Source organism: Electrona antarctica (genome assembly GCF_951216825.1).
Source record: "Electrona antarctica genome assembly, chromosome: 5".
Classification (NCBI taxonomy): domain Eukaryota; kingdom Metazoa; phylum Chordata; class Actinopteri; order Myctophiformes; family Myctophidae; genus Electrona; species Electrona antarctica.
This window is the reverse complement of record NC_136810.1, coordinates 42,994,478-43,020,326: the sequence shown is the minus strand read 5'-3', so window position 1 is coordinate 43,020,326 and position 25,849 is coordinate 42,994,478. Positions and strand designations below refer to the sequence as shown.

Below are 25,849 nucleotides of genomic sequence, written 5' to 3'. Positions count from 1 at the left end.
TTCCCTTATCATTCACTAAACTCACCCCACACAGCTACTGCTGTTGTCCTGCGACGTCCCCTTATCATTCACTAAACTCACCCCACACAGCTATTGCTGTTGCCCTGCAACGTCCCCTTATCATTCACTAAACTCACCCCACACAGCTACTGCTGTTGCCCTGCAACGTCCCCTTATCATTCACTAAACTCACCCCACACAGCTATTGCTGTTGCCCTGCAACGTCCCCTTATCATTCACTAAACTCACCCCACACAGCTATTGCTGTTGCCCTGCAACGTCCCCTTATCATTCACTAAACTCACCCCACACAGCTACTGCTGTTGTCCTAGTTTTCGCCGGCTGCCGGGCGCGGCTGCACCAATAACTTTGGTGCAGGACCGTCTAGAACAGGTTCTGACATATATCCATATACTAAAATTGATAACATCAGGGATGATGTCACGTGATGTCACAAGACCTGGGCACCATATATGGGGGCTTCATGTATGGGGATTTTGAGTGATACACTGACTGACCGACCGACCGACTGACTGACGGGAAATGCACGATTCCATTGTTAACTGCGACCTTTGGTCGCAAAAAGTTCCGGAATTCAGAATGTACTTGAGTAAAAGTACAAAAGTATTAGCAACAAAATGTACTTAAAGTGCCAAAAGTAGAAAGTACTCATTATGCAGAATGTATAAAAAATCTTTTGAAAATAGAAGATCTACAGTACAAGCTCACAATGCGTTGTTTGTAGATCGTCTATTTTTAAATGGCCCAAATGTATAGGGCTGATGTGGTTAAAGCACGTTTTGTAATAATAATCAAAAGTAACTAGTAAGCTAATGTTTTAAAATAAATGTAGTGGAGTAAAATGTACAATATTTGAAAGATAAAAGTGGAATGAAATATTTATATTACTACAGGTAGTTCTTCTGACCAAGCAATTGGTTGAAATAGTCTCTCCAGCCGTGCTGAAATGAGCATGACACCTAGCCAATAGAAGATGTGAGAACGGATTAATCACATTAGAAATATCATCAGTTGTGCTGATTAGTGATTAGACAGAGTTTTGTCAGAGCAGCAGCATTATTGGCTTAGGAATGGAACAAAAAGGGCAGGTATACGCTCTTGTATTTTAAGTAACACCAGTTATTATGGCGGTACTTCTAGAGCCAAATATTTTCTTAGGTGGTACTTCAGTATAAAAGGGTTGGGAACCAATGCTTTACACCACTGTGATATCCACTCACTGGCTGCTCTGTGTGAGGAGTCACACATCCACTCACTGGCTGCTCTGTGTGAGGAGTCACACATCACTGTGATATCCACTCACTGGCTGCTCTGTGTGAGGAGTCACACATCACTGTGATATCCACTCACTGGCTGCTCTGTGTGAGGAGTCACACATCGCTGTGATATCCACTCACTGGCTGCTCTGTGTGAGGAGTCACACATCACTGTGATATCCACTCACTGGCTGCTCTGTGTGAGGAGTCACACATCGCTGTGATATCCACTCACTGGCTGCTCTGTGTGAGGAGTCACACTATCCACTCACTGGCTGCTCTGTGTGAGGAGTCACACATCACTGTGATATCCACTCACTGGCTGCTCTGTGTGAGGAGTCACACATCGATGTGATATCCACTCACTGGCTGCTCTGTGTGAGGAGTCACACATCGATGTGATATCCACTCACTGGCTGCTCTGTGTGCGGAGTCTGTGATATCCACTCACTGGCTGCTCTGTGTGAGGAGTCACACATCACTGTGATATCCACTCACTGGCTGCTCTGTGTGAGGAGTCACACTATCCACTCACTGGCTGCTCTGTGTGAGGAGTCACACATCACTGTGATATCCACTCACTGGCTGCTCTGTGTGAGGAGTCACACATCACTGTGATATCCACTCACTGGCTGCTCTGTGTGAGGAGTCACACATCGATGTGATATCCACTCACTGGCTGCTCTGTGTGAGGAGTCACACATCACTGTGATATCCACTCACTGGCTGCTCTGTGTGAGGAGTCTGTGATATCCACTCACTGGCTGCTCTGTGTGAGGAGTCTGTGATATCCACTCACTGGCTGCTCTGTGTGAGGAGTCTGTGATATCCACTCACTGGCTGCTCTGTGTGAGGAGTCACACATCACTGTGATATCCACTCACTGGCTGCTCTGTGTGAGGAGTCTGTGATATCCACTCACTGGCTGCTCTGTGTGAGGAGTCACACATCCACTCACTGGCTGCTCTGTGTGAGGAGTCTGTGATATCCACTCACTGGCTGCTCTGTGTGAGGAGTCACACATCCACTCACTGGCTGCTCTGTGTGAGGAGTCTGTGATATCCACTCACTGGCTGCTCTGTGTGAGGAGGGAGTCACACATCGGAGTTAATCTCTCACGTCTGTTCTGGCTCTGCGTGATGTGCCGCGCCACGGAGCGCTATAATCTGCCTGTCAGTGTGATTAGTCTCCTGCCCTGGGTTCCCCTCGCTCTCCACCCACCCCTCAATCCTCCTAATCCTCCAGATCTTTTATGCCCGCCCCAGCCCGTCACCTGACCACGTGCTCAAGGTCAAAGTTCAAATCCCCCCCCCCCCCCCTTAATACCGTGACTGATTTTACACTTGCTGAAAATAGCCGATCTACAAGCTCACAACGCGTTGCGGCACAACGCGTTGTGAGCTTGTAGATCGGCTATTTTCAGCATGCAGCCAAGTGTAAAATCACTTCGTCTTTTACTTATACTGGATCTCTTCTCCACTAGTCCCTTCCTAACATTTTTGTCTAGTTTTTATTTGTTATTTAATCTTAGTTTTAGTCATCATAGCTTAGTTCATTTAGTTTCCATTTAGATTTCGTCAGTGGAAAAAAGGTAGGTTTTGTCATAGTATTAGTCGACGAAATCAACACTGAGTGTCTCTCTATCCCTTGTGTTTCTGTTTTGTTGTATTGCACTCGCTGAACTGTGTTTTGTACGCAGCCTGTACTTGTTGTGCTATATTTAGTGGTAAATTAATTTCCCAGCGTGGGTTTCATAATACTACTTCTGCTGCTGATGCTATTTATTACTGAAGGAGGGGGAGTAGTGTGCAGCGCTTTGCAAACATGGATCCTCAACGACGAGCCACTGCCAAATATATCACATCCAGAGTAATAATAAAACCTGGCAGCACATCCCACAAATAAGACAGCACTGGCAGATAAGTCGTTTCATCACTGGCACACGGGGACAAAGGGACACATTCTGGTTACGACATTAAAACATTGACTCCCATGGGAATCCATAATTAACATTATTTCCCTGCCGTGTATTTCACTAACCTTTGAAGAAGCACCCGTCCATTATCGGCGTTCCGTGTCATGAAAATCTGCTTTAAAATGGTGTGATGGTGATGTTTCGAACATCATTCACCGCTCAGAAAACCAGCGAGGAACAGGGAAGAACAGGCGGAGCCAATGCGCCCCATAGACTAACATTGCGCCTCAGTTTCCCATAAGCCCTAGCAAGCCAATTTTAGGTCTGAGGGAGTCCAGTCAAAAAACGGCGAATAATATAAAACAAAAGACGGGTTTAGTGTGTTCCGCAGGGAAAGTGTTAAGACACAGAATACAGATACAGAATAAATTATTTATAAACCTCAGTGAAAGTCAGTGGTAAACATGGATTGTTTGTATTGCGTTATAACTCTCCATTCAGTAGAGCTATATTCTCCAAGCTCCATGCAGGACTCGGTCTTGCAGCGGACAAGACTCAATGTCCATATCACATGTGCGCAACAAGGTCATAATGGAGAGCGCGACATTTTAACTAAAGAGTATATTCAGGCATACATAAAATTATGCCTGAAGAAGGTCCTCAGTGACCGAAACGTTGCCTCGTTTTAAAGTACAACTTTGTTTTAGATTTTTCAACCAAGGTTCACGTTTTAGGTTGTTATTAGAGGAAACAAAGTGTTATGCATTCACACGCGATCGGCTCAGACAGGTGCGTAGAGGCAGGGATCCAACTACTTGACCTTCAAATTCAACCTGAAGAGGTGGCTAAAAACAAATCAAATCAGTAATCATGAGTAATTCTATTTATCACTGGTGTCATTTCTCAACCCACTCTGCCGGTGTTTTTGTTTTTGTCCCCTGTGCAATGTTTTATTGTTCTCGTATTGCATTGTATTGTACTACTATTTTAAGAGCCTGCTCAGGGACTACAGACTACATTTACACGCAAGTGAAAACTGAAATGTTGATTAATGAGCATTGTCCCTGTCAAATAAATAAATAAATACATAAACGTATTAAAAAACAGCACAAAAAGTACACACTGTCTGCACAAATAACACTTTAATTATTTAAGCAACGTTTAGGTCAATAGACCAGATTCCTGAAGGTCTTTTGACCGAAACGTTGCTTAAATAATAAAAGTGCAAGTGCAGGCGGTGTGCGGGTCATTGTGCATTTGAATGGGTTGTTAGAGAAAGCAAAAGGTGAGTGTTATTTATTTATTTATCATTTCATTTACTGCTTTCCAAATTCTTCTTTAATACATTGTTCTCTTGTACCGTGCAAATCGATAGTATGCAGGAGTATTATTTTATTTCATTACTGATATACACTTGCCTATACGAGCCTTCACTCTAGGTGTACGTGAAAGTTTTCCTCAAAAACTAAAGAGTAGGAATTTTCAAAGCAAAACATTTGAAGCTATATAGAGCCCATTTCTGTGCTACTTTAAGTTTGTTTCTGGTTTTGGAAACTCACTGTATCAGATCTGCAGTCTTCTGTGCTACTTTAAGTTTGTTTCTGGATTTCTTTTGTGGAGTTACGATGCAAAAGTGACTTAACCTTGCATTCTTACCTAATAGTCAGCAGGGGCAACTGGTTGCAAAAAATAAGTCTGATTATAGAGATCTTTTTGACATGAAGTGCCATGTTCTTTATTATGTTCCTGGGAGTCAGTGTGCCATATCTGACTGTGCCATATTTTATGAAACAAACACTTTGCAGATAGAAGATAATTCAAGCTTTTCGTACAGCTGCAATGTTGTGAGTTTAACGTTGTTTAATACAATCAGACTTTTCTGTTAAAGTCTGATTGGCCTGTCAATGGGATGAATGGCCTGTCAATGGGAAATTGCACCTATAGTTACCACCTTGCTGGCAAGATGGCAGCGGTGTGCATATAAGGTCAATAGATTAGAATGACGAAGTCAGACGGAAGAAAACCCTATCTTGTCTATCTTTGTCTATCTTTAATTGATTTGTATTGAAGAGAAAGCCCCTTGAGATGCAGCATCTCATTTGAGTTAGTCCCACAAAAAATCAATCTTATTCTATCTAGCTTATCTTATTATTATTATTAATGGTCAAAAAACGATAATAAGGACAAATTCAAGTATCTAGGCAGCATTGTGTATTGCAGTATTGTTTTCATTTCCTGAAAAGTTTATATTTTGAACATAGCTGGTTTCTGCCAGACAAAAGTATAAGTTACATAACTTTAATTTTTTTCTTCTGATTTTTGAGTGGTGCAACCACTCCCTTACGGAGCTATGTGTGTGGGTGGGTGGGTGGCTGGGTGGCTGGGTGGCTGGCTGGCTGGCTGGGTGGGTGCGTCTGAGCACGAAAACAACATGGTTGTTTTTCACCACCTGTGTGCAACCTAACACACACACAAACACACACGCACATATTAACTGTATATATGGTGATTTCAGGTGTACCAGTACAGTACAGTACAGTACAGTACAGTACAGTGACAGTACAGTAGAGGGTACAGTAGAGGGACCCCCACACGGTAACTGTCATTTCTCAACCGTTTCAGACGCGGGGCGGCTTGCCGGAATCGGGCAAGGTCCTGTGGGTCTGGAGCTCCCCCCCCCACACACACACACACAAACACGGAGTTGCACCACTCACTTCACACGGGTGTGATTTTCTTTTTCACATCAGGAGTCAATGATCATCGTAATGAATATTAGACTCAATAACCAACTCCCAGACTCCTTTCCCATGCAGTCAGAGTTTGAATGAATGTAGAATTATGTGCAGGATTCTATTTGCATATAGATGTGACGGGGCTTAATTTAATTGACTAAGTTTTTTTTTATATTGTCAAAAAAATCTACACAGTTTTCACTTCCAGTGATAAAACACATGAACAGAACATGTCCTCAATGCAAATGAATAAAGATCAGAGATCAGAGATCATGGAAGAAAGGAAATATCTTAACAATACATGCCTTACATACAGGAGGGCATGGCTTACAATTTCTAGCAAAATTATAGAAATGAAGAAAAACACTTCTATTAGACCTACGCTACTAGACCGGTGCCCGGCTGTAGCGCACCGAGTCAGTACCGAGATCCATGCCCCACCCGGCTATGCAATACCCGTTGTACCCGTGTCAGAGTACCCGTTCCACCCATCTGTCTGTGTCCCTTTTATGCCCATATATGGAGTTCTGTGTAAGGCATGCCCAAATATGGACCATGGGACCCTGTTTAGAGCCCGGGCAGAGGCATTTTGTGGCGGTTATGGACAACCGTGGGTCAGACAGACTCGACATCCATGTGGTGGTGTGGAACGCGTGTGTGGAATTTGAAGTCGGTGGAGTGAACGGTTCTCAAGTTAAGTTTATTACAGCCGTACACACGTACATACAGAGACATGCATGGTGCATAGAAGATAGCACTACCCTCGTGGACCTATGCTCATACAGAGGTGATGTAGCTCACTGTCTTTTTGATAGCAACCTTTTGTCTTCTAAGAAGTGCTAGTGCTCTCTCTCTCTCTCTCTCTCTCTCTCTCTCTCTCTCTCTCTCTCTCTCTCTCTCGCTCTGTCTTTTGTCCACTTGGCGATTAACCTATGATGAATATGAAATGAGTTAATTTCCATAATCGCTTGACTGTTTGATGATTTCATTTCATTATCACATCCTCTCGTATATAATCCAGCGAGCTTTGCACTCTCCGGTTCTAGCCCTTAAGTCTTTCATGTTCGCGTGTCCGCCCGGGCCCATCCAGCCACGGAGCAGTAATTTGCGTTATCTATATTATAGTAATGTTGTTACAGTTGTTATTTTTAGTCCCCATGGCTCTCAAAATTAAAGATGAGTGAAAATCTTAGTTCTTGATAAGGAAGAGATAGACTCAGAATCAGTTGATGTCCGTTTAATTGCCTGTGCTGATCAAACAGCAGACTCTAGTGATTGACTGATATATGAAAGGCAGATTCAAAAAACAGTTTTCTGAAAAAAAATGTCAGTGGTGCTCAACATTTTCCATGTCAAGGAACCCCGGAATTATCTGTATTTGGCCACGGACGCCCATCTGAAAATATGTTGTTCCAGGGACCTCCCAGAAGCAAAGATTTGAGTTAAAAGTAGTTTGGGTTAGCGCCCCAGCCTGCATGTGTCCGCCGTGAGGAGGACGCCCAAAAAACCAACGTGAGGCCTTTAGGAGGGCCATTCAAGCTGCTGGTGGAGCCTGCGGAATCCACCACTCCCGAATGAAGTGTTTGGTGCTGGGAATCTGGTGCAACGCACAGGTCCTGAATCTGGTGCAACGCACAGGTCCTGGATCTGGTGCAACGCACAGGTCCTGGATCTGGTGCAACGCACAGGTCCTGGATCTGGTGCAACGCACAGGTCCTGGATCTGGTGCAACGCACAGGTCCTGGATCTGGTGCAACGCACAGGTCCTGGATCTGGTGCAACGCACAGGTCCTGGATCTGGTGCAACGCACAGGTCCTGGATCTGGTGCAACGCACAGGTCCTGGATCTGGTGCAACGCACAGGTCCTGGACCTGTGCAACGCACAGGTCCTGGATCTGGTGCAACGCACAGGTCCTGGATCTGGTGCAACGCACAGGTCCTGGATCTGGTGCAACGCACAGGTCCTGGATCTGGTGCAACGCACAGGTCCTGGATCTGGTGCAACGCACAGGTCCTGGATCTGGTGCAACGCACAGGTCCTGGATCTGGTGCAACGCACAGGTCCTGGATCTGGTGCAACGCACAGGCCTAGTCCCTCCACGCGCCGGATGGCCCGTCCGGTACCCGTCGGATTGCCCGCCCAGTACCGGCAGAGTAGTTCTCGAGCAGCGGATTGTGTGTCCCTGGTTTTTCCCTAATGGACTGATCGTCGGGACTTGATCACCACAGCTGGGTCACCCGAGTGAGGGGTATGATGTTGGAAGACCCGAAACCCCGATGACCTTGGGATACATCACTGAGGATACGTCCCAGGTGCATCCTTGCGATGTATTTTAGTTCAAAGATTGCGTCACAATTTCACAATTTTTCAAAAATAGCAGATCTACAAGCTCGTAGCGTGGCACTGGATGCCGCGGTATGAGCTTGTAGATCTGCTATTTTTCAATAGCTAAAGTATAACATAATACTTAAACATGCTTAAAGGCGTAGTGAAACGGAAATGGTGGACATTTTATTTTGAAGTCTCAAGTTGAAACACCACTATGAAGTTTCTGAACCAATCAGAGCGTCGCATCCCTTCAGGGGATGGGACGGTAGCTAGGGAGGTAGCTATGCTACGCAGGACAGCGTGTGGATGTTTGTTTACAAATCAGATAGTCAGCCAGCTTTACCAGTTTACTCTTATGTGGCATATTTCTACCCTATAATGTTTTCAGATAACATTTTTAGCGTGATGATTAAGTTGAAACCGAGTAATACACTCTCTGGATGTTATCTTCTGTAATCCGTAGCAGCTGTGCAGCCTGTGCTGGACGGATGCGGATATATGGGGAATTAAACGGGTGAGCTTCATTTTTATTGGCTTTTATCGATGTTGGCCTCGACACGTCATCACGCAGCACGTTTTCGTTTTCAGGAAGTAATACAAAATATTTTTTTATGGACGTTTGTGTGAAAACACACAAAAATTAGAATTTTCCCGTTTTTTTGGCATCCATTGTTAGGTATGCCCATATGATGACCACGGATATGGTCTAAAAGTGTGAAAAACGTATTTTTCATTTCACTACACCTTTAAAACACCAAAAGGGGTTCCCGTCCAGAATGGGTTAAAGAGTGTTCGAACTGTAGGCATATATTGGTGGAAAGTAACTACCGGTAAGTACATTCACTGTACTGTACTTAAGTACAATTTTGAGGTATTTGTACTTGACTTGAGTATTTCCAATTTCCAATATACTTTCACTTCTACTCCAGTATACATCTTGGATCTAAATATTGTACTTTTACTCTACCTACATGTAATGTATTTGAAAACTTTAGTTACGAGTTACTTTGTAGGTTTTGATTATTTCAAAACATACATTAACCACTTCAGCCCTATATACATTTTTGTCCATTTGAAAATAGCTATTATACATTTTATGCATTAGAAAAGTTGTAAAATAGGATCTTCTGCAATCTGGATAATGAGTACTTGGTAAATGGTGCATTTATATAGCGCCTTTATCCAAGGTGCTTTACATAGATTGTGCATTACATTCACCCATTCACACACACATTCATACACCGATGGCAGCAGAAACCATGCAAGGCACCAACCTGCACATCAGGAGCAATTAGGGGTTCAGTGTCTTGCTCAAGGACACTTCGACCCTAACTCTGTGGGAGCCCGGGTTCGAACTGGCAACCTTGCGGTCACCAATGCCATCCGGCCACTCTACCCCTGACCCACCGCCACGCCGTATATTTGGTACATCGTTGATACCAATATATTTTGTACTTTTACTCAAGTACATCTTGAATTCCTTTTTCAACTGTATGCATGCAATGTGGCACGTGCATGCGTGCGTGTGATTGATTGAAGTATTTTTTAACAGTATATGCAGAATGGGTACATTTCAAACAAAAGCACAACTCAATACAAAAACTGTTACTCATGGACACCATGATAAAACATTACACTTGTTTACAATAGGGTCCACCATTTTCAATTCATCAGAACATGTAGAGACGTGTGTGTGCGTGCGTGCGTGAGTGCGTGTGTGCGTGCGTGCTCGTGTCTGTGTGCTCGCTCGTGTCTGTGCGTGCGTGCGTGCGTGCGTGCGTGCGTGCGTGCGTGCGTGCGTGCGTGCGTGCGTGCGTGCGTGCGTGCGTGCGTGCGTGAACTGAACTGATGCACGTGAGAGAGAAACCTAATTCAATGATACAAAGACCGTCTGAATCATAATGGATTCCATTTGCCTCCAGATCATGTTGGCACACTACATTATTGGGAAGCGCATGGAGGTGTTTAACCCTCATAAAACAGCCATTCACATAAAGGGTCCGCTCGTACGGTAATTACAGACAACGCTGTGAGTCACCACTGAAGAATGATGAGGATGAGGGGCTGAATTGGAATTGGTGTTTCGGTTTATGAGAGCAGTGAAACAGAGGCAACGTTTTTTTTTTTTTGCATAGTGCAGCAATCGCCTCTCAAGTGTCAGCAGGTGTAAACTAAACTAAATGATTGGAGAGGAGCAGAAGAAAGGAAAAAATGTCAAGCAAGCTTCTGCATCGCGGCACTGCGCATGGTAATAGAACAAGAGAGAGGGGAGGGCGGGGGAGAGGATGTCTCCCCACAGAGGGGAGGGTGAGTCAAAGTCGGAAACGGGAGAGAGCAGCAGAGAGAGAGAGGGGGAAAGCTTTTTATCATCCCTGGTTCTTAAGAAGATCTCCCAAATGAGAGAGGGGGCACGTGCTATAACGTCAAAACCTCTGTGATAACTAGCCGCCTAGCTTCGCACGGGGCGAGGGTTAAGCTGGGATTTGGTAGGGTTGATGGGGAATACATGTTTGATATGTGAGTGGCAGAGAGAGCTGAGGTGCCTTTGCCATATAGCTTATATGTGGGGGGATTATTCTATATGGTTTATCTCTCTCTGGGGCTGTAAAAGGGGGAGACATTGTATTGGCATTTAGTCTGCAGGACCATGCTGTCTCACAGACTCCTGTGGTGGTGAGGCATCACAGCTGAACTGACACTGCAGCAGCATCACGGCCCATGCACGGGCCCCCTCTGTGCACACATGGACACCGAGTGCATGTGTGCATGCATACTGTACACACACATGCATGTGCACATGTCACACGTTTGCATGCACGCAATTATGCACACGTGCGTGCGTGCGTGCGTGCGTGCGTGCGTGCGTGCGTGCGTGCGTGCGTGCGTGCGTGCGTGCGTGCGTGCGTGCGTGTGTGCGTGCGTGCGTGCGTGCGTGCGTCCTTGTTAGCCTATTAGCGTGCGTTCCTTGTTAGCCTATACTCAACTTAAACAGCATAAAAACACTGTGGCATTACTTTGTGCTTCTTTACATTTGAGGATAGATTAGATAGATAGATAGATAGATAGATAGATAGATAGATACTACACAATACAAACAGCTAGATAACACAATACATTGACAATACTTCAAAGAAAGAAAAGGCTACCAGCCATAGTTCCAAGAGGCATCATCACATTTCATAACACTTTATGCACAGAACTGACATGGGGCCTGCTTGTTCAGAAGTCCTATACTTATGGTGACACACAGAAGTTGACAGAACTGACATGAGGCCTGCTTGTTCAGAAGTCCTATACTTATGGTGACACACAGAAGTTGACAGAACTGACATGAGGCCTGCTTGTTCAGAAGTCCTATACTTATGGTGACACACAGAAGTTGACAGAACTGACATGAGGCCTGCTTGTTCAGAAGTCCTATACTTATGGTGACACACAGAAGTTGACAGAACTGACATGAGGCCTGCTTGTTCAGAAGTCCTATACTTATGGTGACACACAGAACTGACATGGGGCCTGCTTGTTCAGAAGTCCTATACTTATGGTGACACACAGAACTGACATGGGGCCTGCTTGTTCAGAAGTCCTATAGTTATGGTGACACACAGAACTGACATGGGGCCTGCTTGTTCAGAAGTCCTATAGTTATGGTGACACACAGAACTGACATGAGGCCTGCTTGTTCAGAAGTCCTATAGTTATGGTGACACACAGAACTGACAGAAAGAAAGAAAATATATGATGTGGAGACAATAAAGACTATTATTATCATTATTATTGAAACAGTGGTAACAGTCCATTTGCTCAGTACAATATTTCGGGGGCATATTTAGAATGTGTGCAGGGTTGAGTATGTTGAATCTAGTTTGCAATTAATGAGGATTTAGTTGACACAATGAAATAAAATGGCGATAGTATTCCGTGTGGGGCAGACGGCCTGTCACAGCCAGATTTTCACCTGCAGTGAAAACCTAGCGTGCTTAGAAGAAGATTAGAAGCAGGGATGTCCACATCTAATGTTACCAGATTAGAAGCAGGGATGCGGCGTGGAAACACCAGGATTGATAACGTGCAACTTTTGTTTTTTAAATCGAGTGCCATGTTTTTATTTTCTACATCAGTGTGCCATGTCGACATTAATTGTAATGACACCTGCACATAACACAATTCCCTTTCCCTTCTTTTTAAATGTTTTATTCGCATTGTTATAATGATCATTAGACTCGAGCAATATCCACGTTTTCCCCCGCCAAGGCACTGGGGCTAATTGTGTGTGTGCTTTGCTTCCTTCAGGCCGCGTTACCATGTCTGCTTATTATAAGCAACCTTTGACTTGCAAATAAATTATTGGTAGTTGCTGGTTGATGGGTTTTTTTGGGGCTTGATTTTGGGCTTGATTCTAAAGTGTACAGTAGTTGCTTATTTGGGCTTGCTTCCACATTTCTTCACATCAAGGAACCCCAGATTAATATGTAATTGTCCACGGACATCCATCTGAACATATTTTGTGCCTTTATTTTTTTAAATGTTCAAAATATTTCCATTTATTCTCAATCTGTTTTTAAATAACAGATGTACAACCTCACAATGTGTCGTTGTGAGCTTGTAGATCAGCTATTTTCATTTGTGGTTGTTTTCATAGACCTGGTCACTTGTTTGTCTTGCAAAACTGGCAACACAGCAAGAGAAAGAGGAACTTATGCACACACAAACGCAAAGACTTATGGGCCATATGAAAAAGGTGAATAGGTCACATCTAGTAGCCTATAAGCCCACACATCTAGTCACCTGCAATATAGGCTATAGAACTAAAAAGGATTGCATGGATGTACCTGGGACGTATCCTCAGTGACTACTCTGCCGGGACTCCATACTGCTCCCGGGTGCCGTCTACATTCCGGCTGCCAACCATCTCTCGGGTGGTCACCAGACTATACCTATTATTATATACTATTCCTCAAATACAAACCCCTCAGGCACAGGGTGGCTTGTCCTGGTTATAGACGAATCCACAGAGGGGTGTCCTGGTTATAGACGAATCCACAGAGGGGTGTCCTGGTTATAGACGAATCCACAGAGGGGTGTCCTGGTTATAGACGAATCCACGGAGGGGTGCCCTGGGTTATAGACGAATCCACAGAGGGGTGTCCTGGTTATAGACGAATCCACGGAGGGGTGTCCTGGTTATAGACAAATCCACAGAGGGTGTCCTGGGCGTGGCCATATCTGAGGTGTATGCCATTAAGCGCAGCTTTTTAAACCGCAGCACAGATTTCCTACAACTGGCCTACAGGGCACTGCTCCATGGATCTGTCTATAATAAGATATAGTAATGTTCATTTTGGTAAATGAGGGGGGGGTTGGACAGCCCATGCCAGGGGAGTGGAGTGAGAGGAGAACACTCATCTGTCTGTTCGCAGGCACGCACGCACGCACGCACGCACGCACGCACGCACGCACGCACGCACGCACGCACGCACGCACGCACGCACGCACGCACGCACGCACGCACGCACGCACGCACGCACGCACACACGCACACACACACACACACACACACACACACACACACACACACACACTTCACTGCTGCGTCACTGCTACGTACTAAATTCAGGTGTTTTAGGTCTGGCGTGGGGGCAAAAAAAGCCAATACATTCTGTTAATGAGTCACTGACCACAGGCAGAAGGCTCTGATGTAATCTTCCCAAGTTCCCCGCACTAGGAGATTTCTATAATACAACCCCTCCTCCCTCCCCACCACCCATTCCTTCAGTCCTATATATCAATTGACATGCCAGCTGAGGCCCTTGCCGACAGCTTAGCAGCATTGACAATGACAATCCAAGAAGGATTGTGGGTAGATCTCTCCGCTGAGAGGCTCTGTCAACAGTGTTACAATCCCATCATTTGCCGCGACGACACTGCTATACTGTATATATGAAGACTCTCAGCGTTCCCCTGTCCGCCATCGACTGGGGCTTAACCCATTCTGGATGGTGATTTAAGCATAATGGTATACAGTACTTAGCTATTGAAAAATAGCAGATCTACAAGCAAAGATCTTGAAAATGTGGCGTATATATGTTCCCTGGAACAACATATTTTCAGATGGGGTTCGGCGGCCAATTACGTACAGATGATTTCTGGGGTCCTTGACATGAAAAAGTTTGAGAACCTGCACTGATGTAGAAACATAGGTTTTTCAGAAATCTGTCAGGATTTATAAGATATTATTTTGTAGAATCGGGTCCTAATTTAGGACTGAGACCCGATTCTACAAAATAATGTCTTCTTCATTTAGGACTCCTAAATGGGTTAAAACCAAACCAACCCCGTGCTTGAGACGAATGCTCCAAGACGTCATGCAGCGTGTGGGGGATTGAACGAGGCCATGATGAGTTATATTGACTCGTCTGGGTCTTAATTCCAATGACCTCCCAGAGCTTTCCCACAAGGTCACCGAATTCCAATCAACAAGAGCATGAGCTGTTAACCCATGCTGTATCGTCCCGTTCAATCTGTCATGATTGAACGATATTTAGCATTTTGATTTCTGAAGTGATTGGTATTGAGATAAAGCTAAGCCAACTTCACCATCCTCATCTGTGTTATCGGCCCTTATGGTCTCATGTCACTAATTACCGATGTGATTTCCGATTTGATAAGCTGCCAAATTAATTTCATTTCCCCGTTGTTGTTTTTTCAGTGAGACTTAAATGATGGTTGAAGGAGTGGCTCTCATGCCCCCTTGAACGCTGCTTATCCTCGACTAGGGAAATCTTGTTTTCGCCATTTCGATTCATTTCATTTGCCATTTAATTGTTGAGCTGGAGTGGAATTGCCATCAGATGCATGCCAAAACAAGGCATCAACTCTTGAGATCTTGAGATTGTGAACAAAAGCAAGGTCAACCACTTGTAGAAAACATGAAATATAAGATTATTATTCACACCTGTGTGAACTGATTACCGGCATACTGTTATTGTTATAGGTACTGTACCGAACACACACACACACACACACACACACACACACACACACACACACACACACACACACACACACACACACACACACACACACACACACACACACACACACACACACACACACACACACACACACACACACATACATGCACACACATGCACACACACACAACACATCCCCTGCAATGCATAATTTTCCTTGAACGGCCATGCATGGGAAGTGGACAGTATTCTTAGCCTCTTCTAAACCCCTCCTCAGGTAGTTCTCTCTCCGTATCTTTCACAGTTCAGTGACGACTGAAGCACAGACCCCCCCCCCACCCCCCCCCACCCCCCCCGAACCTGCAAGACTGAAATCTGCCAATTACACTGGAGCCCAGATGATGTTCCCACCTGCACCAATCTAAAGACAATGAAGACACACGATGGCATTAAAAGCCATACAGGAACAGTGAAACTGTAGCAAGGTCAGCACATACAGTACAGATAGATACCCTCTCTTACCAAAGAGTGGAATGCATCTGGGGGCATCGTGCAGGCCGGGGGATACAGATATATACTATACGTATCGTATAGTATTAAAATCAAATGTAAGAGCTTGACATGGAAGTGACAGAGCTTTACAGTGGCCAACCAAGGGGACAAATGAACAAATGGAGCCTCGTTCTATGATCATGGGTTTTTGCTATACTGTACCTTTACCCGAAAAGGCTGAATGAGCACAGCTTTCATCCTCGCTGACAGTTAAATAATGAATGTACTGAAAAATGAGGAATTTCTCCTCCCTCCTTCATCGCAAAGTTCTGGTGGTACAACAATGAATTTTAATGTCTCAAGAAAATGGATTATATTATGCTGTCATGGAATTTACGGAATGTTAACGTGAATGATGAAAGATTCTTTTTTAAATGGGGGGACATAATATTTGTCGAGAACGTACATTTTATTGTGTACTTTCAACATAAAGGCATGCATATAATAATGCTGTCTCATGGTTTTATTTCATGAACATATTAAATTAGATGAACGCACAAGTATTCAGTTTCATCACACGTTCCTCACTGACAGAATTCAGCATGTAAAGGTAAATAAGACCATCAGGAATAGAGTTGGTGCACCCCAAGGATGCATTAGCCCACCTATACCGTTTACTCTTTACACGGCTGACTGTAACACCTGCGAGTCAAACCAGGTTCTCCTGAAATACTCAGATGATTCTACTCTAATATCTCTGATGACTGACAGTGATGACCCGAAACAGTACCAGTGTAGCGTTGACCGGCTTGTGGAATGGTGTGACAAAAATAATTTGATTATCAACACTAAGAAAACTGAGGAAATTATCTTTGGTCCTGCTCCCGGTGGCAATCCATGGTTCAGCTATTGAACAAGTTCCATCTTACAAATATCTGGGGGTGATGATAGACACCACCTTATCATGGTCCTCTCATATTGAATATATTTGTAAGAGGATACAGCAGCGTATGTACTCCTTATGGCGACTTAGATCGTTTGGTGCTAGTAGTCAGATCTTGTCTCTTCTCTATATGTGACGTCTGTTGTTCAAACTGTGATGTTGTACTGTAGCACGGCCTGGTTTAACAGCCTATAATATATAAGAACAAACTATAGCCAAATTAAGATCTGCGCTAAAATTGTTGGTAGGCCTGTGGAGGTCGTGTGACATTCCTTTAAAGAAGCCCAGACCAAGAACATGCTTAGACTGGCGAAGAGTATCTCCTCTGACCCCTTACATGTTTTAAATGATGAATATCAACCGTTGCCCTCCAGGAGGCGGTTTAGAGTCCCTAAATAAAAGAAAAACAGGCTAAAGAACTATTTTGTACACCAGTCTGTTCTGCTTTTAAACCAAAATCGGTAAACCAGAGAATATGTTCTTGTTCCTGTCTGTTTCTATGATGTGTGTCCTGTAATGTATCTTTTTTTAATGTATTGTGTCTGTCTTGGCTGTACCTTGAAGGGTGACGTCATGGACGCAAAACACATTTCAGTGCAAGCTGACAATAAAGTTGTATCGTATCGTATCGTAGCGTAGCGTAGCGTAGCGTATCGTAGCGTAGCGTATCGTATCGTATCGTAGCGTAGCGTAGCGTATCGTATCGTATCGTATCGTAGCGTATCGTATCGTATCGTATCGTAGCGTAGCGTAGCGTAGCGTAGCGTAGCGTATCGTATCGTAGCGTAGCGTAGCGTAGCGCAGCGCAGCGCATCGCATCGCATCGCAGCGTAGCGTAGCGTATCGTATCGTAGCGTATCGTATCGTATCGTATCGTATCGTATCGTATCGTACATGCGACTGTTACAAACTGCAAGATTAATTTAAGGAGACTCCACAGTGGTTCAGGAGATACCTGTGGCAGTGGCTCACTGCCTCCCTCACACTTCCTCCCAATAAAGCAGGCCTGCATCAAAGAGATTCTATATAAAGAGACGACAATCACCACTAGATGGCGCAGCGGTAGCGCTGACGGCATCACTCCAAGATGGCGGCAACGCTTTGTATATGTAACCCCTCAAACACGTGCACGTGCATACATGCATGTGCACACATGCACTCTGACATTCTGAATGAATATGTTACTAATTTCTGCTTTGATCTATTCATAAATATGATTTAAAAAACATTAGTAAATAGCAGAATAGAAGTAGAATAGTATAAAAACACGTTTTGTTTGTACTTTTTAATGTCATTTTCATTCCATTCTATTATATTATGCTTCTACAGAACTGGTCTGTGTTGAACAGCAAAAAGGTATTATAAATATTGTGGCGTCTCGGTCATGGACCGTGCGCCATGGGGGATATGCATACTACTTTAATTATTTACTCATTATTTATGAATGGATCAAAGCTGAAATTACTTTAGTAACATATTCATTCAGAATATAAGTATGTGTGCGTGAACGTGCATGGCCTATGTACTGCCACATACATGTGTGAAGTAATGTATTTCCTGTCCTTGTATGAGTATTGAAAGAAAATGAAACATATTGGGTGATAAGGGAATATATTGGTTAAACTATGGTTGAACATTTAACCCTGAAATGTCGTGTACAGAGATTATATTGTGTGTTGTGTAGTTGAACCAGGAAGTGAGGCAGCCAGGGGATCCATTTTGGGGCAGAAGAGTCAGTGGTGGTTGTTTGGCAAACTAACTCTATTAAAGCCATTACTACTAAGCAATAAATCAGAACTTATTACATCAATAATAAACCTTTTACCGAAGAACTTTATGAAGGGGAAGAAAGAAAGTTTGGTCGTACATTTCTCCATTTCTGACGCTTTAGGGCAGGCTCTGAACAAACACTTCAGAGCCTTTGAACAAAGGAACCAGCTGAGGAGGGAGTTCCAACCGCGCCTCTAGCTTATGGCAGGCCACCAGCTGAGGACTCGTGACATGAATGTTGGGTAATCCGTGCCGCGCTAATCATGATGCTGCTCTGTCCGTTCCCTTTAGGCCTACACTACAGATCCGGACTACATATGCTCGGGCGGATGTGACTCTCCATCTCTGCTTATTTCTCTGGCACTAGCGCCACGATCTCGCCTAGAGGGCCGGGCAGTAATGTGTTACTGTTACAATTGTATGTTTCTGATTAGTGTGTCCTTGTCCCTTTTATGCCCATATGGGAAAACCCTGATGTCAGTATCTCCATATACATAATAATGACATCAGAGATATGGGCATATGGCAGTTCTGTTCTGGACAACTGGATCTCCATAAATATGCAAATAGGCATAGCCTATTGGTCAGATTGGCAGCCGAGTTTGAAGTCGATCGGCCTGACTTCGCAAGATCTGCTATAGAGCAGTGGTACCCAAACTGTGGTGCGTGAACGGCCTCTAGGGGGTGCTGTGGTGCGTGCACCCCTTGTGGTGCGTGAACGCCCTCTAGGGGGTGCGTGATATGAAAAGGGTAATGGCGGTTTTATGGTGTTATTTAACACAAACTGCAAAATCCGGTAAACACCTTTGTAAGATGATGTATAGAGCAGCTGCGGGAGTATACAGCAGCTGCACGTCTCAGTGCAGTGATATTCTGTGATTATTTGCCATAATCATATTAAAAATGTATCATTTTCGGCCAAATACAACAAGACTTAGTGTTGGGGGTGCATCAGCTGGGTTAGGGGTTAACAGGGGGTGCACGGCCAAAAACGGCTATAGAGTATAGAGAGTTAAATACACTTGCGCATGCACACGCACGCACAGACATACGCAAGTTCAGAAGTGGAGACCACCCTCTACTTATAACAGCCGCTCCTCGTTCTCAATCGCCTCCCTAAATCTTATCTACCACGCCCGCCCTCATTAGCCACTCCTTCATTTACATTCATCTGTAGCCTATCTACTACATCTGCCTCCACTCAACCACAGCCAATCCTTGTTGCAATTTCCACAGTATAAATACATCTGTGATCGCTTGTTAGTTCTGCTTCACAGTGAAGCAGAATGCCATTTATAGACTGTACGTCTTTTGTTTTCTTCCCACTTGCTTTTGCATTCATGTTGTAATAATGTTACCCACATTGTCTGCACTCATCAGCTGAGAGTTAAACAACACAATAACACAAGCATTCATAAAGAGCGAGTGCTGTAGCAGTTAGCTGTGCTGTACAGCTATCCCAGTTGTGTGTCAGTCTTCAGCAGTGAGTGGGCTAAACCTCCATGTATCCACCTATTAATACATTCCCCTTGTCGGTGTCACGGTCTGTCTCTCCACAGACCATGTCTCCACTTCAGCCACTCCCAGTCTCCCACTTTCCATCTAGGTGAATCAATATAGGCCTACCCCAAAAAAATGGATACAAAAGTTTTTTCAATGGATTCTGGTAGTATTGGGCATGCTAAATACTAAAAGTCTACCAAAATCTACTCTATGACATCATCATCATACCCGGAAATACTGCAGGAACGCCTACTGAGTGGCAGAAAACTACCTTTTGGCCTTGACAGCCCATACATCCAAACAGAAAAGTCCTATCTAATTGCATTAAACGACATTAAACAATGTTAAACTCACTTTGCCTGTCACTTTGCCACTCGATTTGCCATTCACTTTATGCATGCGCATACCCTCTATAGCGACATAGAGGGTATGCCTTTCCGGAAGGTGTATTTTCCTAAATAGGGTTTGTATGTTCATAAGCATGTCTACAGGTAGCTACAAGAATCAAGTGAAAAGTCTTTTGTATATATTTGTTTCAATTGAGATATAGTATAAGTGTTTATAAGCTTGTCCAGCTGCCATTTTTAACGCCATCTTGGAAATTACGCCTTTCCCGAACATATATTTTCCTAAATTTGTAGTATGTTCTTAAGCATGTCCAGAGGTACTAGGCAAATGTTTTCCCATTTGAGATATGGCCATTTTAAACTACCTCTGGGACGCAATCTTGAAAATGACGGCTTTCTGGGGTGTAGATTTTGGTAGACTTTTAGTATGTTATTTAGCATGCCCAATACCAGAATCCATTGATAAACCTTTTGTATCAATTTTTTGGGGGTAAAGTGATATTTCTTCATAAATTGACTCATAATCCCTTAGCTCAGTCCTATAGTCACACACCGGTCCCCAGTACTCCCTCATCACCCCAGCAGTGCCATGCATGCCCATTACATTACAAACCGTTGAATCAACCTGGGAGGTTTTGTCTACTTTGCTGTAAGGTTTGCCTCATTCTGGGAATAAATACTAAATATCCAGTCCTACTTGGTAGGACTGGGTATGATCCTAAACGTTGGAGCTATGTTCTAGCAGACCACGTGTCAAATAAATTCCCTACATGTTTTGCCTAAAACTCATCATACCTCATCATATAAGTTCAGCATACATTTGGATTTGTTTTCTTTGGAACATATTTGCCAGCCGCACTATATGATTACGGAACATTTCTACATGATTTTGCAACATCTTGAACAGGAAGCGGCCCCGGCAGCGGCCTCGGCAGCAGCGGCCCCGGCAGCAGCAAGCATGCGATCTGCCTTTTCAGACAGATCGTATACATCGTGCTAGCTCTTGCTGCTAACAGCGGTAGTGTGTTGTTTACTCAGTCATACAGTGGAGCATAGCGCAATGGACAATGGACAATGGACAAGTGTGTGTGTGTGTGTGTGTGTGTGTGTGTGTGTGTGTGTGTGTGTGTGTGTGTGTGTGTGTGTGTGTGTGTGTGTGTGTGTGTGTGTGTGTGTGCGCGCGTGCGTGCTTGCTTGCTTGCGTGCGTGCGTGCGTGCGTGCGTGCGTGCGTGCGTATGCGTGTGTGGCTATGGCTATGGCAGATGCTACAGTTCAAATCACAGCAGGTCTGTTTGTTGTCCTTTTTTGTCTCGCTGTAATGCAGTTATCTAAAACAGTGACATAAGACCTCTTTTTCTTTGGTTGTGTGGGTTATAGGAAACTAACGGTGTTGTTCTGAGAGAAAGTATGTGTCAGTAAAAGTCTTTCAAATGTCTTTCTTCCCTTTCCAACAAACCATATGGCATTCAGATTTCACAGACACAGCTAGGACTCCACAACAAGACAATCACAGAAGAAGATTGCTTTGTTAGGATGGGGGTATAGGTTAACTAGATGTGTGTTGGTGCATGCATTCAGTGTGTGTGCGTGTGTGCACATGCGTGTTCGTATGCTGTGCACATTTCGGGGGTATCTGTGCTGCATGGGTGGTAGAGCTTGAAGTATTGATACCTGTACCAGAGCAACATATCCACCTGATGGAGTACACAGATTTTGAGTCTCACAAGCCGATAACGGGCCAGTTATAAATGTTTGATCACTCTATTAATCCCAGCACGGGCATGCAGGGACATTCATTCCCCCAATTCAGGAATTCAAATACTCCCTTTTTATTTCTTGTGTCTGACATTTCCTCTTGCATGGTCTGAGTGGAATCCCAGGTTTACTCTCTTATACACTGCACATTTCACTGTGTATATAATCTTCAGACGATGCCAGGGTTTCCTCTGCAATGCCGCTGCCTTTCCTTTCCGCAGGGCGATTCATTCCACCGAGTGCGCTTGTTTTTCACACCGACGCGCGAGCGAGAGCGAGTGCAGCAGTTTGTTGTGGGTGGAACATGCATGGGGGGATTGATACTCAGTCATCCCGACATTCCTTTTTTCCTCCTCCACCGCTGGCTGGATAAAGATCAGGCCATCCATCTTCATGCTTCACCCACGACGTCAGCTTGGGGAGGTGAACGTTATCGTTGATATACCTGGTAGTTGGATACAACATTACCAACAGGAACAAAGCGAGAAATGCTGCTGTAATCTCTCACTGCAGCTAATTCTGCTCTCTGAGCCGTCATTCAGGAGCTACTGGGCATTCTGTTCCTCTGAATGCAGTTGCTGCTTCTTTTTTCTTTTTTTCTCATTTTTCCCCATGGTCAAAAATGGTGAAGTGGACCAAATTGATGTATTTTAGTAAAAGTCCAATCAATGTCAAATAACTTGTAAAGCTTGCTCCCAATCCACAATAGAGATTAGGCATGGAATGTCTGTACTTTTCCTTTACAGAAAGGATTTAAAATTTGCATTTAAGATGCAGTAGGTCAGGGAGAGAGAGAGGGAACCCAGAGCAGAGAGGAGCAACATAACAGGGTTGGTCCTCTCACTCAATAGAAGCCATGCTCTATACGCTTCTGTCTTCCAGAGAGGATGCTTGCCAATGCGGTGCCAATATCAAATTCTGTTTCCCAGTTCAACGTCTGCAGTAGCTTTCACATTGAAGTTTCAAGACAATGCACGTGGGAATAAAACGCTACACTGTGCGAGTGCTCACTTTTATCCGTGAGAATGGCACGGTGGTTGTATTTTTGTGGGCCTTCCTAACATACATCGTAGCATAGATTTTTCTGGAACGAGAAAATCTCGTGAATAGCTACTGTACCCCGCTGTGCCATCCACGAGATCACGATATTTGATTCATAAATAGTCCTTTTTCTCCTCAAAATGAGACAAACTACGATCTTTGGGACTGTATAAAACTCAAAACTTTGATCGCACTAAGAAAGTGAATCCATCGCGCATCGACACACAGCCTAGAATGAGGATGTGGCTCAAATATGGAGGGATATCACTTCCGGGTCGGGCAGAAGTGGTCTCTTCTTCTGCGTTTTTCGCGCAATTGCCTGGCACTGGCCTCACGATCCCGCCTATAGTAATGGGAGGGAATGTGTTAATAGGTTCTCCAGGGTACTCATCGGAATCTATAATTGACACATGCTGTCAAGCTTGGTTGGTGATTACACACCAGGAAAATGACTTGACCAGTAATGAACTGTAAAACATAGTGACATCTGTGTGAAATCGCTCAACTTGAAAGCAAACTGTTGTACAAGTACATGAAGTCCCATGGAGCATGTTATTAAAAATGTCCACTTCTACACGTTTTCACCCTGGCTGATCTTTAAAAAAAAAAGGAGAAATGTAAAGAAGCCCCGGCGGGTTGAGGTGGTCCCATCATGACAGAAACCTGTGTCTAATGACTCAAGCAGACAGGCCACGGGCATTAGACCCTTTACACCTGAGGCCCATTCTAAAACCCTCTTCTAACCTACTGTATGTTGCTATATCAGTGGTGCTCAACCTTTTTCATGTCAAGGACCACCAGAATTATCTGTATTTGGCCGCGGACACCCCCCCCCCCCCCGCCCCCCCTCACAGAAGCAAAGACTTGAGCCAAAAACGTTCGCTCTGAAAGAATATATATTCAAAAGATTTTGAATATTTTCAAAAATAGCAGATATACTGTAGATCTGCTATTTTTTAACAGCTAAAGTATAACATAATGCTTAAAAGTTAAAACACCAAAAGGGGTTCCCGTCCTGAGTGGGTTAGACAACTTCATTTGTGAGATCGCTAACCTCCCGTGTAGCGATACATTCACATTACCCCTCCCGCCCGCCACCACTGAGGGATGGCGCGCCTAGCTGTCACAGCCGCTGAGCTTTGCTGATGTTCTTTCATACCTGCATTCGTCTTACTCTGGCCGGGGTAATGGTCTTCGCAGGTCGTTAGCGCATTAGGATCTCAATCATTCATCCAGCCCTCCTCACCTGATGCAGTCCTCTGGCATGACAGTTCTTCCGTATACGTGCCAGCCAGCAAGGATGTTTACTAAACTGAGAAACCATTTCGTGTAACACACACACACACACGCCCTCTGAGTCATTTCTTTGCATCCTTATCTCGACCATAATGGTCCCCCCTGGCGTGACATGTTGGCAAAGGGTTATTCATGATCATATGGCGCTGCTTCAGTCAAGTAATTATAGATTTTCAGTTTGTGCCTGCATGGTACGACTAATTGCTTTGCAGGAAATTGGGTTTGCCTCCGCGTCGTGTGTTGACGTTAAATAATAATCGCCTTGTGTACAGAGGGAAGGGAACCAAGGTTGCATTAACCTACTGTATACGTGAAGCACATACTACACTGCAATTTTCTACAACTAAAACAATTTAGGAATTTAGCAGACGCTCTGAATCGAGAGCGACTTACAGTATAAGCAAGAACAACACATGGTAATGCATTAGAGAAATCATCAAGGTCATCAAAGTCATCAAGGATCATAAGCGAGCTAAGAACCTAACATCTGTCTAACAGTAGCTGTACAATGAAACTATGAGTATACACTATAGAAACCTATAGAAAACTAGGGTTAAGTATGTTTGTTTATGTTTGTTTGTTTTTTTTTTTGGGGGGGGGGGGGGTGATGGGTTAGCTAGCAGAAGACTGCATGGTGGGCGGTCCACCGCCAACTCAGCATCCAACCATAGGGAGTCATGGCATCCATGCATTGTCCATGCCCATTGGTTGTACTCACAACGGGACACCAAGCGGTTGTCCAACAGATTGCTGACGGCAGGGCAACCCACTGATAGTGGTGCAGTGATGGCTCGCTGTATGCTGACACACACACGCACACGCACACGCACATGCACACACACATGCAATAGAGCTCAACTATTTCACTGAGATATGTGTTGATATGATTGTTAAAATATTGGATTTCGACTCCTCGGAATTGCACCAACAAGAAAAATAGCAAACAAAGTAGCTATAATATAACAAAAGAAAAAGCTGTGTGTGTGTGTGTGCGTGAGTGCGTGCGTGCGTGCGTGCGTGCGTGCGTGCGTGCGTGCGTGCGTGCGTGCATGCGTGCGTGCATGCGTGTGTGCGTGATAGGCAGACACGCAACAGGCCATTGTTCATAATCCTGGAAAAAGCTGTCCTTATTTAGTCAGCCTGCTGATCTGAGCCGTGCGGTTGTGGCAGCATATTTACTGCTTACCAGATTGAAGCAGCTGAAACATTATCGGACACTGTAATCCTATTATAATGTGTTTCCTTTGTTTAATGTTTTATGTAAACATATTGAATTGCCTTGTTATTGAAACGTACTATACAAATTAACTTGCCTTGCTTTGCCTTGACTAGAGTACAGTATATAAATAGGCTACAGAGCAACTTACAACTACATCACTTTGCCTTTTCCTTTTAGCTGTTTTCATTCTCCATTCTGACGCCCCGTTCAGCTATAGCATGTCTTCACTTACTGTGTTAGATACATGCTCT

The 25,849-nt window shown here is 44.2% G+C and overlaps 1 protein-coding gene across 1 annotated transcript in view; it reads left to right on the top strand.

Annotated features, from left to right (window-relative positions):
- LOC306924100 (A-type voltage-gated potassium channel KCND2-like) overlaps window positions 1-25,849 on the top strand; it is a gene marked incomplete at its 5' end in the record, with an annotated part of 78,990 nt that overhangs the window by 33,624 nt on the left and 19,517 nt on the right. The window lies entirely within an intron of this gene.